At 34.1% G+C, this 20326-nt stretch overlaps 1 protein-coding gene across 10 annotated transcripts in view; it reads left to right on the forward strand.

The window, feature by feature from the left end:
• ZBTB20 (zinc finger and BTB domain containing 20) overlaps positions 1 to 20326 on the forward strand; it is a 787576-nt gene that overhangs the window by 433033 nt on the left and 334217 nt on the right. The window contains exon 1 of one of the 10 annotated variants that reach the window (XM_058437482.1): positions 1707 to 6154. The exons of the other annotated variants lie outside the window; for them this stretch is intronic. The gene's annotated coding sequence lies outside the window, so the exon portion shown is untranslated. Of the gene's footprint in view, positions 1 to 1706; positions 6155 to 20326 lie in introns of those variants that run through there. 10 annotated transcript variants of the gene reach the window in all.

The following is a 20326-nucleotide window of genomic DNA, read 5'->3' on the forward strand; positions in this document are numbered from 1 at the left end:
TTTTCTCTAGAGCAAGATAGTAAGCATTTTGAGAACAGAAATTAGATTTTTTTCCCAAATATTTTACAGTACCAGAACATTCCTGCTTTCTACCTTTTATTTTTCTCCTTTTTAAAAACTTCTCCCTGCACCTTGTTCTAGAAATAAATTTTAGTAGTGGTCTCTTGGTAGGAGATACTTGGCAGTTTTTCATTGAATTGCTGTGAAAACCTAAAACTATCTCTACCTTCTCTAACTCCATCTCCCTGATCCTAGAACTTCCCTTAAGGTAGAAAAAGGCAAGTGTTTTGAAGCTAAATCTAGAAATTTAAATGGACAAAAGGAGGGTGAAAGATACTGCCAACTCAGAAATTACTGAGTTTTCATTCTTTATGAGGCTAATCCAGTTATTCCACCTCTTATTTCCTCCTCAGTAAGATGTGATTCCCTAGTATCTGCCTAGGAAGCAACTTTTTGGGGTTCTAAGTGTAAAGAAATAAAGCCAGCTTTTCTGAAGCCCTCAGTACAGTTTAGTGCTTGCTACCACTAACCAAAGTAGAATTCAAACGCAAGAGGGTAATTGCAGAGATGAGTAAATCTGTACAACTTCACGTTGGTAGTATCCAAATGCTCTTATGAATGTCAACTTCAGGCATCCTCTTTCATTAGAAAAATATGTGTTGTCTTTGACAGGGAAACCCTTAAAAATGTCACATATTTGAATTTTAGCTATATTCATAATTCACAAATTTTTCTCAGAAAAATTTTCTTGATTTTCAAATTTCCTTAATATTTGTTCTTCCTTTCATATATAATTGATATTCTTTAACAGTTAAGAGGTGCTAGGTTAAATGTTTGCAGAATAATTGTGGCTTATTTAGAAAATAAATTTTACTCTACCTTAGGGCTTATGTTGTGCTAAAAATGACTCATACAGAAATGGTTCTGCAGCTCTTAGCTTTAGCCTGATTTGTCTTCAGAGAGGAGTTGTATTAGAAGTGTGGTGCTATGTTCTGCACAAATGAGTGTTTGTGATACATATGGAAAATACTATGCACAGAAAAAAAGCTGGTCCTAGAAAAAATGACGTTAACTTTGCATAACTCATTTGGGCTAGTTTTTTTTTTTTTTTTTAATGTGTTCACTGCTTTTATAAACCATTTCAGAATGTCTCCATAACAGGATAATGTTGCATAGTCGATGACTTCATATTTTTATACCCCTTGGAATTCAAAGGGAATATTAGTCTGGTTGGTTCAGTAATCTAAAATTATTGGTTTATAATAATGGGCATAATAAGCTTTCAAACAACTACCTGTTTTACCAGTTTTTTCCTTAGTATCGTATCCAGATTTGTCAGTTTATATATTTTTGAAGTAGTTCCCTCTAAGATGTCTTCTTTAACTGTTAGACTATCCCATAGGCTGGGTGTCTTATGTGTTGATGTGGCTGATGGTTTAAGGCCAGTGGCTCTCGGATGTTCGTTTAGTACAGGGTTTTTCAACAGCGGCACTATGATACTTTGGAGTAGATAATTCTTTGCCGGGATGCGGGGTAGATGTCTGTTCTGTGCCCTGTAGGATGTTTAGTGGTATTTCTGACCACTCCCCATTGGAGCACGCCTCAGTTGGGATTATCAAAATTGTCTGCAGACATTGCCAGTTCTCCCCTGGTGGGGAAGGGAGTGGCAAAATTGTCCCCCAGTTAAGAACCGCTGAATTGGCCGGGCGCGGTGGCTCACGCTTGTAATCCCAGCACTTTGGGAGGCCGAGGCTGGCGGATCACGAGGTCAGGAGATCGAGACCATGGTGAAACCCCGTCTCTACTAAAAATACAAAAAATTAGCCGGGCGTGGTGGCGGGCGCCTGTAGTCCCAGCTACTCGGAGAGGCTGAGGCAGGAGAATGGCGTGAACCCGGGAGGCGGAGCTTGCGGTGAGCCGAGATCGCACCACTGCACTCCAGCCTGGGCGACAGAGCGAGACTCCGTCTCAAAAACAACAACAACAACAAAAAAACCACTGAATTGGTAGAATATATTACTGGAGTGAACCACAACTACAGTTTTGTTGTTGTTGTTCACTTGTTTGCTTTTGTTGTTGTTGTTTATAATGGAGTATAGAAAAATCTGATCCCATCTGAAGAAAGCTGGTAGTTCTCAACTGAGAATTTCTTCCACAGAACTATGATTTGTGTAAATGTTGAATCACATAGGCAGACCTCAGAGCTTCCTTTAATGACTTATGTGTTAGAGAAAGGGTTCTAAGATTCTGCATAGATGTATATTTTATACTTTTTATTTATTTATTGGTCTCGTTATTACTATGGTGATCTTTCTGAAAGGCAGACTAAGCTGGCACACAGCTATTGACTTAACAATTAAGTTCCCCTTTCAACATTTACCTGCCTCAAATGGTTTAATAGTTGATATTTTGCCCTTAGAAGCACCTAGCCAAAGAGAGACCTAGTGAAAACTAAAACCAACAGGTAAATTAATCTTGGCTTTGGGGCAGGAAGATGGCAGGTACACAAACAAGGTTTTATTCCACTGATTTTAGGGGATCAGAACCTGGAAATGAAAATTGGAGATAACCTGTCAAACAAAGGGACCAAAGCTCTGCTTAATTTAATTAACCTGATTTCAAGTACTTCAAAGACCCAGAAAGGCAACTTATTGACAGTATGAAACCCACTAATCCTCATAGTAACCATTGGAGCTAGGTACTATTATTGTGCTGTTCTCACTGATGGTGAAACTGAAGTACTGAGAAGTTAAGTAGCTTGCCCAACGTCATACAGTGTGTAAGAGACAGAGGCAAGTTCTAAATCAGGCAGTACTACACAGTCATCTTTTAAGGTCCTTTAAAATATGCTAGAATTTAAAGGGAAACTGACGGGCTGGATTTCAAGCATCTATGAACAGGATATTTATCCAAAAGAATAAATCAAGAAAATAATATACCCTTTAGATTTAAGGAAGAAGAATAATCTGAAAGGATTACATATTTAATAATCAACTATGTTAGAATCATAGTACACAATTTTTAAAATATGTAACACAAAATTTTCATGGAATTTATCAGAAATGTTGACAGAGTCTTATAGCATTTGATAGTCCCCATTTCCATTTGAGGATTGAGAGAATATTATTTTGCTTGTGAACATGTGGGCCTGTAACAGATGATTTCCACTCTCCATTAACTATCAAATAATGCTACCTCTCATTAATCCTTTTTTTCCCAGAAAACACAAGAACTTAGATAATAAATAAATCAGACTTTATTATTTTCTTTTCAAAAAAGTATACATTTCTTAACACTCCTATGCCATATCCCCTACAAAATTCCTACATCTGGAATATAGTTGTTGAAAGAGCATCTTGATGGTTATAATTTTCTAAGCGTCATTATTACCTAACACATAAATGCCTTTAGTTATTAGTTTATACCCTGATAATAGCCACTAAATCTTTTGTGTCATGTTTTTTGATTATCCATAATTTTCTTAAAAAGCCAAAGTGATGTCTTACCCAGTTCTCTAACTTGTTGGCTGGAGGTTAGGCTGCCATAAATCTGTAGCATAAGAAGAACAGAAGGGTGGGCAGTTGGAAAGTATAGTATGGACCCATTTCTTTTAAAATGTTTTAATCATTGCAGCCTGCAATCAGATCACATTGAGGTTCATATCAGAATAAGTTGATTCAATTCACTGGCTATCTTTAAGTCTAATAACACTTGTGTTTCTAGAAGTAATAAAATTATATATGTAGACATATTTTTTAAAAGTTATTTTGTTTACAGTTGTGCTCTTTATCATGAACCTAGCAATTTATGTTTTATCCCATTTATGCCTAGTGTTCCATTATTGGAACACTAAGCATGTAGGAGTTATTTATATCCTACTGCTCAAGGTCATCGCCATGGTCTGATTGCAGAAATTCAAAAAAATTGCAACCTCAGGCATAGATGGGTTAAGGGGCATGATTACAGTGTAGGAAGGAAATTTTGATGCAGCTTTTAAAAAGTAGGGAACTTTTCATTTTACCCTTTTACACATTTGATATGTAATCTAGAATATCACCAAAGCTTTTATTGCCTTCTATCTGTTTTTAAAATAATCTTGTCCAGCCCATATCTGTTTTTAGTATTTGCATCTCACAGGAAAAGGAACTGGTGGTATGACTCTTTGCAAAGCCTTGTTCTGTGGAATTTCTACCCATAGAAATGAGACACCATGTTCTCTGTAGTCTGTCCTATCTCTAAAGGGAACCTCATGGACAGTTTTAAAACAGAAAGTGAACAGTTTATCACACATTCTGGTTACTCTAAAACCTCTTTTAATGTACCTCCTGGTTCTTTGCAAATGAAGAGAACAATGCTTCCTCTCTTATTTAAGAAGTCTTCAGCAATTTACCAATCCCTAGCATGTACAAAATCACAAGACTATATAGGATCACTGTTCTTAGATTCTGAATTTGGAATTCCTGATAACTGAACCGTGATTTTCAAATAAAAAGAAGGGTTTTGAAGTCTATCACCACTTACCAGAAGTTTTTATTGGCAAAGAAAGATCACACTTCTTTCTGTCTGCATACAAAAAGAAATAGCTAACTCCTTTGTTGCCAGGTGAATTAACTGTATTCAGAGGAAATAGGCAAACTTGTAGAAGAAAAGTCTAACAGATTTTTTTAGAATTCTTTCATGATATGATAGAAATATTATGGTTTATATCAGGCGAACCACTGTTAACTTGTAAAATTTCTACTGAGGCAAGGAAATAAAATCATTTCTTGATTATAGAAAGTGTATTATAACGCTGGTGCTGTTGGATGCCAACTCTAGATAGCACTACTACTGCTACTAAGAACTATACAGCCTCTTGGCTTCTCACAGGGTAATAGACAAAGAGAAAAGGGAAATAAGTCAGAAAAACGGATGAGAACGGAGATAGGATTAGAGACTTGCATGTACAACCATGATAGATAACCCCCAGTTATCTCTGAAAATCAGAGAATGCAAGGGACAAGGGAAGCATGGGGTCCATTTAGGATAGTGACAATAGCTAAAGGATTCCATTTGATCTTACCAGACTGGCATAGCTGGAGGAGGCACTCAATAAAACTTCGCCCAATAAATAAACAAACATAAACACCCAAAACTGCAATATTGCTAGCTTACAAACTCAGAACGTGGGAAAAATTAGACTTATTAGAAAGCTTCCATGGCAGTCAGTCACTAAGAAATGTCAGTGTGATATCTGTTAAGTAACATTTATTAACAAGCATGTTTGTTTGCTTTTTCTCATGTTCAATGAATTGCTATAATACGGCAAAATAATTTGTTCTCTATGAATGCAGATTATTTTAATCTACCTTAAATTCTTTAATGACTGTCCTGTGTAAGACACCCTGAGTTGTTATGTTATAGGAACATGGCATTTGAAGTACAGACAGTTTTGCATAATTGCAGAGGGTTTAATATAAGGGAATTATAAACCTTATTTTCGTTACTTTACTTAATGAGTGCCAAAATTTTGAAAGCCTTTTTGCCTGAAAGAGCACATGGCCTTCAAGTCCCTTTCCTAGGTAAGACTTATAATTAAACTAGTCATACATCACTTGATGATGGGGATACAATCTGAGAAATGCATCCTTAGGCAATTTCATCATTGTGGAATCATCATAGAGTGTACTTAAACAAACCTGGATGGTATATACTACTAACACATAGGCTGTATAGTATAACTTATTGCTCCTAGGCTATAAACCTTATAAACCTGTACAGTATGTTACTGAACTGAATACTGTAGGCAGTTGTAACAGAGTAGATGGTAAGTATTTACGTATGTAAACATATCTAAACATAGAAAAGGTACAGCAAAACTACAGTATTATAATCTTATGGGACCACCATGGTATAGATATATGTGGTTCATTGTAGACCAAAATGTCATTACATGGAAAACAACTGCATTTGAATATTTTGTTTTTCTCTATTTTCACTGGCACCTTTCTGCACACCTGGAGAAATATTGTGTTCCATCAGTTTAGCTTTTCCTTGCTCAGAAAAGTTTCATTCTATCAACATTTTTGGATAATTTATTTTACATTCCTTGTTCCGGATTATTCATTCAGCAAAAATTAATTGAGCTTCTGCTATGTATATGCAAGACCCTGGAGTAAGTAAATCATTTTGATAGATGTTAATCAAGGTTAGTCCTATTACCAGTTCCTAGGGAATCCTAACTTGTTCTGTATATGTACCACTGCCCATTTACCTTAACTTTTTCTAAGCCTTTTTTTTGTTTTCTTTTCTTTGTGATATTACACAAAAACCATGAGTACCCCGGTTTTCTCACTCTCATCCTATGCTGCATATATAAAGCAGCTTCTCAGTGGCTCACAGATGCAAACTTACCACAGTAGATATAGGCCTAGGCTAGTACGTGTGTGTGTGTGTGTGTGTGTGTGTGTGTGTGTGTGTGTGTTGGGGAGATGGGCGAATAATAGACCTATGAGACCTGTTCCCTACAGATGCAATTCAAGTAGTGCTTCAAGAAGAATTGCACACAAAAATACTTTTATTTCTTTTGGTTAGTTTTATTGTAATGACTGGCTGCATAGTGACAGGTTGATACAGTACTACTTTTGTTTCTAAACTCCAATATTGTTTAATCCTGTTCTTCTTAAGCCAGTTATATTTACAGGCTCTTAGTTCCTTGGTTACCAGCATTAATCCTAATGTTCTGTCTAAAGTATAGTAGTGATTTTCTTGTACTCCAGTTCACTACGATGTTTGTATGGTAGTTGCCATAAGTAATGATTTTGCTTTACTCCTTACCAGGGCAACCACAAACTTGACAGTGGTTCAGAATCTCAGGTTTTGCAAGGGGTTGTGAGAGATTATATGTAGCCTCAGGGAGGTGTTAAAATGCTCAGATTAATTGTCTAGATGCAAGTTCATGAGTCTCATGAACATTTACTTTAGATTTAGAAGGAACTCTGAAATCACTAAATTACTGTTAAATGTCAGGGTAAACCACTTGGTTTTACTGGAGAAAAATGACATCTACTTAAGAAGCAAAATCCTAATATCAGAGATAAAGTTAATGTAGAATGGCACATGCAAGGGCTGAATCCATGAAACTCGTAAAAATAATTTTGGCCTCTGTAGAATTTGTCTCATATAGTTGCTCTTTCCTTTCCCAAATTCACATTATAGGCAAGTTTTTATTTATTCACGTGAGTAGACAAACTCATGAAATGGTTTCAAGCAGCAAATGGTTTTGGAAGCCAGGCAGAGTAAACTAATTTTTGGTTTATAAATGTGCTGTGATGCTAAAGAATGGCTGCATTAACAATCAACTTTAATAAGGAATCAGGGATTTGAGGATAAGAAGCCAAAATGGGTGAAGGAGAACAACAGTGCTAAGAGCAAATGACATGTTTGAAAAGTAAACTTCTTCATTTGAAGGAAGATTATGCAAAATCCAGCTTGAAAATAATGAATGAGAAATCCAACTTGATATGTTTAACAGAGGTGGTTGATAGAAGGTCTTGAATTGGCTCTGAAAAGGCTATTACTAAATGTGGGAAGAACGGGATTCACATCTCCAAAAATCACATCTTTCAGTTTTTATTTATGCCCAGCAAAGATAGCAAGAAGGTACGTTTTTCTCCCTCATTACCAAAGCTTTTTTTCTTTCTTACCCTTTTTTTGTGTGCCCAGACTATGAATCTGCTAACTAGGCAGGGTCATTTTCGTGAGCTTTCCTAATGCCAAGAGACACCAAATGTTGAGGTAGATCAAAGGGACAAAGAATTACAGAGACACTGAGCCACTTTTCTTAGGACCCTGAGTACAATGTGAACAGTCTACTTAGCTCCAGGCCCCAAACCAAGTATTCTGCAGCAGACCCAGTCTGGATTTCTTGGGAAGTGCTCCCTGTTGCTTTTCATAGTTTAGATAATCCACATGAACAATCCTGATTAAATCAGTTGCCCCTAGGCAATGGGGAAAAGCATAAATGGCTTTTTGGAGAGAGAGGTCCAAAAGCTTCTCTCTCTCACTTGCTCTCTCTCTCCACCCCCCACCCACCCGCCCCATCTATTTATCTAGTTCCTTGTGTTTTCATTTATTCATTTTCTTCTCCAAAATTATCTCCATCCAATGCAATTAGGTAAGAAGAGGGTACTATTGAAAAAAATGCTGATCCCTATTCATTAAATGATTCAGGTTTTAATTTTGAATTACATGACCTGTCTTGTTGTGCTGATTATGAACAGTTTTGAAAGGCTGTTATCCAGGAGGTGGTTATCCAGCGATATTATGGGAGGTCACTAGGCATTTGTTTTTTATGTCTGATTCTTTTTTAACTAGGCAATTACTCTATCATTTAATAATCCTTACCTCAAAGTTCACTTGAAAGAAAGCTCGTAAGATTTAAAGGGGAAAAAAATCCCTAAAAATAAAAGTTAGGCTAGGCTAGGCCAGGGTGGGAAATTCCATTGTGGCTAGAAGCCCATGGCAGGTAGAGTGGAATTTAATGAAGGAAACTGCTGTGTTTTTGTGTCTTTCTGTATGTTTTTCCTTTAAAACCAAGAGCTGGGCAGGCATCCCATTCGACCTGACGTGACCCAAGCAAATTGCTTCTTATATAAAAACAACTGCAGACTTTGAGAATGTGAAAATGCACTGTATCCTTCTCCAACCGAGGGAAACGAAAGCCTGAGAAACAGGACGGCCCTGTCAATACTCGTTGAGCAGAACTATCACTCAAACTTGATAAAGGGAGATTAGAACAGGCTCCCTAATGCCAGAGGTATTCATTATAAGTTGGACTTCTTTATTTGTTTTTTTATTTTCTTAAACAAGCACAAGTGGTCAATGGAAAATACATTTTTTAAAGGCAGGTTTTCCTGCAGGAAACAAAAGTAGGCACAATTTTTCAAAGTCTTTTCATGGAACCAGAATTTAAAAAAAATTTTTAATAATAATATTAAATAAGAAAAGACAAAGAGAATCATTTCCCTTTTCTACCACAGTCTTGGACAAGCAAAGAAGAAGAGATTCAGGGTGTGTCCACTGATATTGCATTCAGATGTGTTGTCTTGGCTTGTGTACTGACAGATTTATTTAAAAAACAAAGTTTTAAAAATGCATTGTGTGCTAGTGAAGTCACTTCATAAATCTTTTCCTTTATGAATTATTTTGATCACAAGGCTCGTTGTTTAAATCACTGAAAGACTATTCTCCCTAAAAGAAAAATGCCTTCGTTTTCAAACCGCCAGTTCAAAAGCCAGTAACTTCCCCTGAACAGCATGCAGGGATCCAGAGGGCAAAGAATAAGGGACCACATAAGTTCTGACTCCAGCATACGGCATAATCCAGTTTAGATTTTTCGTGGTTCACAGAAGAGGCATGTTTTAAAAATTTGGACCCAGAGTTCTTACTTTTCTCATAGATTACTTAGTTTGAAATGGTGACTCTGCTTCAGGAAAAAAACAAACAGGGGAACACAGCCTTTGATGCAGCTGGTCTGTCAGAGGGCGGAAAGTTAGAATTAGAATATTCTTCAAGCTGTTGCTGAATAATGAAGGGTAGGGCTTCCTAGTTGGGCAGTTACCACAGCCCCTCTGGGAGTTCAGAGAACAAATATTACCTAATGTGTACAAAGACTTTAAAAGTTAAGTTGATTACAAGCTGAGTGAGGAAGGTTAGATAAGGCAGTGAGAACTGAGTTCCACCAGAGGGACCTCATCTTCAGGAACACTGCCAGGAGCCACAGGGCTCCATTCGACCCTCCAGAGTTAAAGGATTGGGTACCAACAGGAAGTTAGTTAGGTTCTTGAAGCGAATAGTCTGTGTGAAATTACTACAAGGAAGAAAGAAAAGCAGAACAACATATTGGAATATATACATACATAGAGGTTGACGAGATAACTTGGTTGAAGATTATGACTGTGAAATGGGTCAAAATCTCCCCAACCAAAATGTAATGTGCTTGTAACCAGAAGACCTTGTGTTGCTATTCATTTGTTTTTGGCACAGCACCTAGAATGTTATTAAGACATACAAGCAAATAATTAATACTTGTCTATTACATGAATTTGCCAGGATAATTGGTATGGTGGAAGGGTAGGTGGTTCCAGATTAAACATGGGAAGAGATGAATGTCTAGAAGAGATGAATTTGAAACTGAGTTCTAAAGGACAAGAATGATGGACAGAAATGAACAGGCTGTCTGAGGTTCATTGATTGAGAGATGCTTCTTGGCTATTCACTGCTTCAGTAGTTATTCTCCATTTTATGGCTGCTCCATGAAAATGAACAAGAAAGGAACGGAGATGATAGAGAGCAAGTTTACATGACAGAGGAAGAAAGTTGTTAACATGGGAGATGGGAAAAAACATTAATAGGTGATGTATATTCTTAGAAAAAGTGATGACTGCTGTGGATGAGTTTTATCTCAATTCTGAGCAGGTAGTTAGAGAGAATGGTTGGAATTTAACTCTGGAGTCTGATGGCCTGGGATACTTTGTAGTTTTGTGATCTACAAAATAATTTTACAATACTACCTATTTTTAAAAACTGTTATGAAAATTATGTAAGTTCATATATATAAACTACTTAGCAAATGCTTCTCTTAGAATAAGAGTTAAAAAATAATGAAGATAAGAGTTATCCATTTTCCCTACACAACTGTACCACATGTTCAACTTCTCTGTCATAATTAGAAATATCACATACCACTAATCTCCCAAGCAAGTTCCTTAAGGTAGTTTTCTTTACGTATAGGTCTGTTTCATTTTATTCACATAGATTATTCTGCCAAATTTAATTATAGAAATATTCGTTGGCCATATTTAGCGATTGAGTGGAATATATAGCACTTTCCTAGGGCACTATGAGTGATTTTTTAAGGTTAAAAAATAGTCTTGTCTCAACTTAAAAAATACTGAATATTGAGAGAGGAAGCCCTGTAGACACTTTGATCCTCATACAGTTTTCCATATCAGTTCAAGTGCTATCTAACATAAAACCACAATTTTGTTAGTTGTGATTTTGGTAATAGAGGAATAACTTGTACTGTTTCAGGACAAGTATTTCCACAGATAACAGTTCCAAATCATGGTATGGTTTAAAAATAAAACTAAATTCCAATTAAAAACTTAAAAAAAAAAAAACACCACAATTATTTGAAGGCACTGGAGAGTGACCAAAAGCAGTCTCAATCTGGAGTGAACTGTCCTGGGTAAAATTCACATTTGTTACAGCTTCTTCCCTCAAAGAACTTCCCAGTCTGTATGGTATAGAGAAGTTAGAATTCAGCAGCAAACCACAATCTTATTGGTTTGTGATGTTAGAGAGTGGAGCTGGCATTGGCAGAGTAGCTGAAATTGAGGAAGGAAGTGTTAGAAAGGATGGAGCCATTGAGGGAAGGCTCCCATAAATCTACATATAAGTTACCCTAACGTTTTGGCTGATACAAACTGTGCATGTATGTGGGAGCCTGTAAGTGCCTGGAGAAAAGTAACAACTAGAAAGCTAAAAGAGCTGAACAGATACATTAGCTGAAGAGGAGACAAAGTTAGGAGTTTGAGTTTACAAAGTTAGAAGGGGTTGGTAAATGTCTCAGGCTTTATGAATCCCAGAAGGATCAAACCTTAGAAATATAGATGATAGCTAAGAACTAAGAAATTAATTATAGAAAGAGAGACAAAACTGAAGCATTGAAAGTTTCTGTCAAATCATAAAACCAGTCCTCTTCAAATCAAAGTGGTCAACCAGTAATTTAATAACCTGCTGGAATAAAAATGCATTGCATTAGAGAAAGATAACCAAACCCAGAGTTTGTATAAATATCGTACACAATGTTCAACTGTAATTCAAAAATTACCAGTTGATGGATACAGAAAAATGCGACATGTAATTTTAAAAGTCCATGGAAATAGATTCCTCGATGATTCAGAAGTTGTAGACAAGGACTTTAAAGCAGAAATTATAAATATATTCAGGATTTTAAAAAAATATATTTTCAGGCCCCATGCAGTAGCTCACGCCTATAGTCCACCAGATGTGGTGGCGTATGCTTGTAATCCCAGCTACCCAGAAGGCTGAGGCATGAGAATAGATAGCTTGAACCCAGGAGGTGGAGGTTGCAGTGAACCGAGATTGCTCCACTGCACTCTAGCCTGGGCAACAGAGCGAGACCCTGTCTCTAAAAATATATGTATATATATTGTCATAATGAGGGAACAGATGAGAAAATAAGCAGAGAACTGAAAATTATTAAAAATAAGTAAAAAGTTAAGGTATAATACCTGAAATTTTTTTAAAGAGTCATTGAAGTGGCTTAACAATACATTGTAGATGACAGAAGAAAGTGTCAGTAAACTTGAATACAGGTCAACAGAAATTATTAATATAAAGAACAGAGAGAAAAAGGATTCAAAAATGTGCAGAGTGATCTGTACAACAGTATCAACCAGTCCACTATACTTTGCATGTCTCAGAAGAAGAAAAAAGAAATGAAATTACTAAAAAGAACCAAAGGTTAAAGTACAGAATCTGAAATAAAAAATGATTTGTTGGAGAATCTTAACAGCAGATTGTGGGTGGCAGATGAGAAAATGGGACAGAAATGATATTTGAGGAAATCATAGCTGAAAATGTCCAAAATTTGCTGAGAAAAACACAAAAATATGCAAGGAAAATCACATGTAGGCACTGTATTCAAACTTCTGTACACCAAAGATACAAAGAAAAATCTCAAAGGCAGCCATAAGGGTAGAAACAATAGATCACCTATAGGGGAACAATTAAACATCAACTCATTCCTCATACTAAATGTAATGCCATTTCTTAATGATTGAAAAGAAAAACAACTGCAAAACCAGAATTCTATATAGAGCAATGTCATCTTGCAATAATGAAGAAATAAAGAATTTTCTGTTGTCAGTAGAACTCCTATAAGTAGTGTGAAAGGCAGTGAGTGCTTCAGGGTAAAGGGAAATGACACTATGAACCAAGATAGAAATTTGGTTTTACAGAAAATTTTCACTAAAAATTTTGAAGTATCTATTTACATGTAAAAGAATATCACTTTATTCTTTTAATTTCTTTAAAAGAAAAACTAATGCATAAATTATAATATTTTCTCATGAGTCTATAGTACTTGCAGATATAAAGTATGTAAAAATACTACAAAGTACTGGGTGGCAGTAAATGAAATTATACTTGTAAGATTCTCACATTTGCATAAAGTGGTAAAATATTAACTCTGTGTAAACAGTGATAATTAAAGAGGCATATTGTAATCCTTAGAACAACTGCTAAAAAATAACAAAAAAAGGTACAGCTAAAAAGCCAGTTGTGCAATTGAATGGAAAAATCATTGATCAGTTTAACCCATTAAAAAAGGAAAGGAAAACAGAAGAATAACAATGACAAAAACCCAAAGGAAAAAAATCAAAAGCATATAATGAAATAAATGGTAGACCTAAACTTAATTGTAGCAATAATTCCATTCACTGTAAATGGTCTAAATACTACAATTAAAAGACAGAGGGTATTAGGCTGAATAAAAAGGCAAGAGTCAACTATATGCTGTCTACAGGAATACACTTTAAATATAGTAACATGGATATCTTGAGAGTGAAAAGATAGAAAGATATATACAGTGTAAACAATAAGCACGAGAAAGCTAGGTTGGAATATTAATATTACATAGAACAGACTTTATGCCAAGGAGTACTATTAGAGATAAAGAGGGATGTTTCCTAATCATATGTGTGAAATTATCATGAACGCATAAGTCATAAACATGTAGACACAAACTGACAGAAAACTAGAGAGAAATAGTAAAATCTACAATAACAATTGGAGATTTTAACATCTTTGTTCTAGAACTTGATAGAACAAATAGGCGGAAAATCAGTCAGAATACACAATAAATTAAAAACACCATCAACTGCCTTGACCTATTTGACATTTACAGAACACTATTCCCACTTGGAGAATGCGTTCTATTCCCACCTGGAGAATATGTGTTCTTTAAAACATATTTAAAACATACAGGAATAGAGTCCTGTATGTATGTTCTACTTTATTTATTAAAGTAGACTCTAATCTGGTTCATCAAATGAGTTTCAAACATTTTCAAAAGATTGAGATACTACAAAATATGCTTCTTGGTTGTAATTAATTAAATTAGAAATAAAAAAGAAAACAATCAATATCTACAAAAGACCAGTTGGAAACTACACAACAAACTTAATACCTTGTGGTTGAAAGGTCATGAAATTTTAAAATAGTTAAGTTATGCAGTATATTGAAATGTATGAAATTGATTAAATGAAAATACAATATATTGACATTTATAATATGAGCCAGAGAGGAGCTTAGCAGAAATTTTGAGCTTTTAATCCTAAATTAGAAGGAAGAAGAAAGGTTTAAGATCAATAGCATAGGTTTCCACTCTAAGAAAGTGGGAAAGTATAATAATTTTAAACCCAAAAGTAGTAAAAGAAGAAAACAAATAAAGGCAGAAAACTGTGAAATAAAAACAAACTACAAAGAAGATTAATGGAAGCAAAACATGAACATTTGAAAAGGTTAACAAAATTTATAAACCTATAACAGAAAAGTTCAAGAAAAAAGAGATGATACAAATTATGAATATCAGTAATGAGAGATTATCATTACATATCATAACAATATTAAAGGATAACAAGGGAATATTATGAAAACTTCATGTCAATAATTTCAACAACTTTGATAAAATAGGTAAATTTATTTAAAAACATATTACCAAAACTGACATAGTAAGCACAAAGAAATAAAAATATTCCTTTATTGATTAAAGAAATTGAATTTGTTGTCAAAAGCATTCCTAAAAAAAGAACTTCAGGTTTAGATAGTTTCCCTGGAGAATTCTATAAAACATTTAAGGAGGAAATAATATTAATCCTACATGCACTCTTTCAGAAAACATGGGAGGTAAAAACAAAACACTTCCTGATTTATGAGACAGGCATAATACCAATAGCAAAACCTGACAGATATTACAGGAAAATAAAAGTATAGGCCAATATTCCTCATGGTTCTAGGCACAATAATCTTTAACAAAATATTAGCAAACAAACTTCAAGAGTAAAAAGTGTAATACCTCAGGATCAAGTAGGATTTATCTCAGAAAAGCAACTTTAGTTTAACGTTTGAAAATAAATCACTGTAAATGCACATAATAAAGAAGAAAAATATGATCTCAATAGATGCAGAAAAAGCAATTGAAAAAATTTGACAGGCATTCATAGTAAAAACTCTCAGAAAATTAGAATAGATTGAAGCTTCCTCAATCTGATGAAGGGCCTCTATGAAAACATGTAATTAATACCATCCTTAATGATAAAATCTGAATGTTTTCCTCCTAGGATATAGGAGAATGCAAAGATATATATTCTTACTATTTCTGTTCAGCATTGTTCTAAAGATCCTGGCCAGAGCAATAAGACGAGGAAAATAAATTAGAGGTATAAGCATAGGAAAGAAAGAAGTAACATTGTGTTTATTCACAAATACCATCATTGTTTACATTAAAAACTCTTAGGGGATATACAAAACAACGAATAGAGCATTTAGGAAGGTCACAGGATCAATATACAAAAATTGATTGCATTTTTACATAGTACTGGCAAATAATTTGAAAATGAAGTTTTAAAATGAATTCACAGTAGCCAATAAATATAAAATATTTAGATAAAAGTTTAACAAAGGAATGTAAGATTCCCCACTCAAAATTTTAAAAGGCCTTAGAGAAAAATCCATTATTTATAGATGAATACTCAGTATTTCTAAGGTGTCATTTTTCCCCAAATGATCTGTAGATTCAATGCAATCACCATCAAAATATCAACATCTTGTTTTTCTAATATTAAGATAAATTGTCAAATTTATTTTAAAATGTATATGAGATTGCAGAAAACTTAGAAAAAGAATAAAGTTGAAAGACTCACATCACCTAATTTCAAGACTTTCTGTAAATATATAGTTCTACTTTGGAACATTGGATCAGTATCTTCTAAGGTTAAGCATATGCCTACCATATTGTTTGGTAATTACATTCCTAGTTGTTTACCAAAAAACCAATGAAAATGATGCCCTCAAAAAGATTTGTACAGGCAAGTTTATACTGACTTTATAATTGCCTAAAACTGGAAGCACCCAAATGTGGAAAGTGGATATACAAATTGTGATATCTTCATATAATGAGATACTAATAAGCAAATAAAACAAAACAAAACAGAGTATGATACAACAATGTAGATGAATTCCAGAAACATGGTATGCAAAAGAGCCAGGACACAAGAGTATACATAAGTTGTGTGAAGGCAAAACTGTTCTATGGTGATAAAAATCAGAATGTTGGTTGTTTATGGGAGGTGGAAATTGACTAGAAGGGGGCACAAAGAAACTTTCTATGTCTCTGTTATGGAGGTAAATATATACATATTTCATATATACATATTTATACATAGGTGTATAAATTTATCAAATTTATCAAAACTCATTCTGTGTACATTTTGAAGTCCATGAATTTTGCTGAATATAAATTATACCTCAACTCCGAAAAATTTCATGTTGACCCTAATCAATTCACCTGAAGTGCTTCATCTATTTTCTTAATGGTTGCCCTGGTCCCTGTCCTAATTAACCTTCAAAGCTGTTTTAAAACTTTTCTGCCTATTGCTCTGATTCCAAGAGATGTGGTAGAAGGTAAATTGTCAAGATTTGGAAATCTGGGGAATGGTCAAGGTTAAAGAAAGAAATGTCTAATTAACAAGCCCAGATACAGCCTTGGACAGTTGAACGCTTGGGCAAGCGTTCATTGCTCGTGTTCACTTTTCTCTTTTGTGAATGATACTGCTTTCTAAATATATTTTATTTCTCGAGCGAGAGGGAGAAAAGAGGACTCCTTCAAATTTACTTTCTGTTTGGTTGCATATTGCAAAGTTAATAGCAAACTCTAGCTTTAAAACTTCAAAGAATGTCAGGACTTTTTCGTTTTTCCTTTTTTTTTTTTTTTTAAACTATCCAACCAATGGTTTAACTTATTCCCTGGATTTCTCTTACTTTTAAATTGTCAAAGCCAAAGAAAAGAATAATTAAAATATTCAAAGCTGAAAATAAGCAAGATTTCAGTTTATTTTCAAATATAAGCTTACCACTTCCCTGCATTTAACTGTGATGCTAGTGTTCTGGCAATATTACATATGATTAAGAATTCTGTTTACCTAAACCACTTTTTTATTGTTGTTTTTAGCTTTCTTAAGTGCCATCAGGTCTTGTCTTCTTTCATTTGTTTCTAGCTGTCCCCAACAAATACTGCCTAAGCCTGACTGTAATGCAGCCTTTCTTTCATAGTGAATATTTATTAAAGCACTTAATACCTTAATTATGAAATGTAGACAAGTGCACATTAACCTGGCTGAGTTATTTCCTTTCTTGTTCTTTTTTAACACATATTCTAGCCCAGTCTATCAATGCCAGATGGCAACTACATTTTGATACACTGAATATTTACCAAGTCATGTGGTATGCTTTTGAAGTAATTTTTAAACCCTTTCCATCAAACGAGCTGACTCATCTCTCATTCATTTATTCCTGCTTTTAACAAGTTGTATTTTTAGAAACTTGACCTCAGCTTTATCAAAATGATAAATGATATTTTAAAATGATGCATCCGAAGTTCTACAGGCCTGACTACACTTTACATCCTACAGCTATCACGTTTATTTTTCAGTGTTTAAAATGTTTATAATGTACCAATTTTCTTATTTTCGTGAAACTTGACTCCAACTAGATTATTGTGTTAGCACAGAGGAATATAATGGGAGAATATTTATGCTTAAACAGCTTTAAGATATTCAGGAAATTAAAAGAATTTATGGTTGAAATAATTTTAAATGACCATGAAAATAGCAACTTAACAACTGATATTTATGTCCAAGACCTTTAAAAAGCCTACTGGTAATAGGCAGTAGGTCTAATAATAATAGTAGGAAGAAGATGAAGAAAACCAAAAGGCTCTCAGAATACTGACTCTCTGCTATGTTTTTTGTTTTCTTGATCTTCATGGGAATATACTTTTATGGGGGCAACTGTTAGGATATTTTTTGTAAATAGATGTTAATATTTCTTAATCTAGGGATATGAAAAATAACAGGAGAAAGTATTGACAGACAAAAGTGCATGGCATTGAAAATGGTTAGTAAAGGCCAATGCATAGTCTAAGAACTCTTCCTGGTCTGTTGATCTCTAAAGATTATTTTCAATTTTTTAAGTTTTTATGGCTACTTTTCAATGATCTTTCAGAAATAGATGATATTATGCGTGTTATGAAGTTAATAATGAATGCTTTATATAAATGAGTGGAAGTTTTCTTTGTGAATAATTTTTTCTGAACTTTTAGTGTTTTTTCTTTTAAAAAGCAGACAATAGGGATATTTGGAGAGATTAAAACCAAGAAATATGAAAGGATCTATTCAGTTTTACAAAAAATCTTTCATGATACTCTTACCCATTTTATAAGCTCTCTTTGTAATTAAAATTGTTTCTCTCTTGTGTGTGTGGCAGAGTTTGTGTAGTGCCTAGTCTGGAGTAGCTTCTCAAAAGCACTGATTGCCTTAATAATATTAGTGTATATAAACTCGAAGCATGGTGCCCAAAACATAGTGTATATTGTTGTTATATTATTATTGCTGTTGTTCTTATGACTGCTTTTAAAAGGAAATCTCCAATCAGCCTTTTAATGTTGTCTCATTTAGTTTATGCTTTGATAAAAGATTTGGGAAATATATAATTTACCTAGTGTAAATTTAAAGGAATGTGACTTGGTGAAAAGAGACATTCTAGAGGCAAACCAACAACAACAATACTGAATTCATTAAAGTTTGGATTAGAATTTGTTTTTTTCTATATATAGAAAGCTTGAGATCAAATAAATTCTATTCCTATGACACATGTGGAATTTCTCTCTCTGAAGATGTTGTCAGCTTATTCACCTATATGAGCCCCTAAAAGAGGAAGTACATCCTGATGAAGTACACCCATGAGTCACAAAGCAGACTTGAGTCCATTATGCACTCTTTTAGGATTTGTAGATCTGCAACATTGTTAGTGGTTTCTTTAGAAAAGAATCCCATGGAACTCTACATTCTTTTATTAAATGAGCCCAGAAGATTTTCTACTTACCCTTTCACTTTTAATAGCCCTTTTGTGTGTAATCAGCTTCTCGAGAACTGGAATTTTTAGAGTATATCTTCTTTATTTTATGAGTTTCACTTGAATGTTTCTGACTTCATGGAGACTCATCTGATTGAATGGTAACATTTTGTATTCAGGCAGCAAGGGATTTTGTAGTGAAACCATTGTGGTGGACACCCAAAAACTAAGATTTCTGATATATTTTATAGTGTATTTTTCTCCTTAAAGTTAACAATGAAGGAATAGTGTATCTTTTTGGCTCCTCTGTCAAATTAAACTGTGGGGTAATTAAATCATTGTGTTATTTGGGAAGAAAGAAAATGGATGGGCATAGATTAAATTTTTAAATGGTGAACTACTTCAAATACAACGAGGATCATTTTATTTATTTATTTATTTATTTAGTAACGCATAGGTCAACTTCTTAAAATTATATTATTTTTAAGCCTTTAAATATTTAATTTCTGGGTCAGCTGATTAGTCAAAAGACTAGAAGCTAGAATATATTTATTCTAGAATATTTGCCTTAGTTTCATTTTAGGAAACACGACTTTCCATATCTGCATAGTTTGAGTTAGTTGCCTTTGGGTTGAAATTTAATGATAATCCTCTGACAATGTCAATGATCTTCCTCTACTATATTTTGAACCTTGAAATACACTGAGACAAATTCCAGTAGGGCTAACACGTTTTGTTTTTCTTAATTTTCTCCGTATTTCAGATCAAATTTCACTCCTCTGTTATACTCTTATTCTTCTAGATTTTTATGTACAATTTATCAAATGCTATCTTTTAGGAGGTAGCCTTTCCATCTTGTGTAATATAATATTATTATTGCAGATAGCACAAATTAGTAGTTAACAGTACACTGTTATGAATGACACTTTCTAAATTTAAGATACCATCGTTCTGTTCTATCAGTGCTTTGGAAGATTGTGTGGATATGGCAAGTTTTCCTTTAATAAATCAAGATTATTATGTCTTCTCGTTTATCTGGTGACACTTAGCTCATTAAATCTTTGCAATTATTAACTTTAAGAATGTATATAAAATGCTTAGCAAAATGTATTACACAGTAAGCACT

The sequence above is a fragment of the Hylobates moloch genome, unplaced genomic scaffold, assembly GCF_009828535.3.
Source record: "Hylobates moloch isolate HMO894 unplaced genomic scaffold, HMol_V3 SCAFFOLD_4, whole genome shotgun sequence".
In the NCBI taxonomy this organism is placed as follows: Eukaryota; Metazoa; Chordata; class Mammalia; order Primates; family Hylobatidae; genus Hylobates; species Hylobates moloch.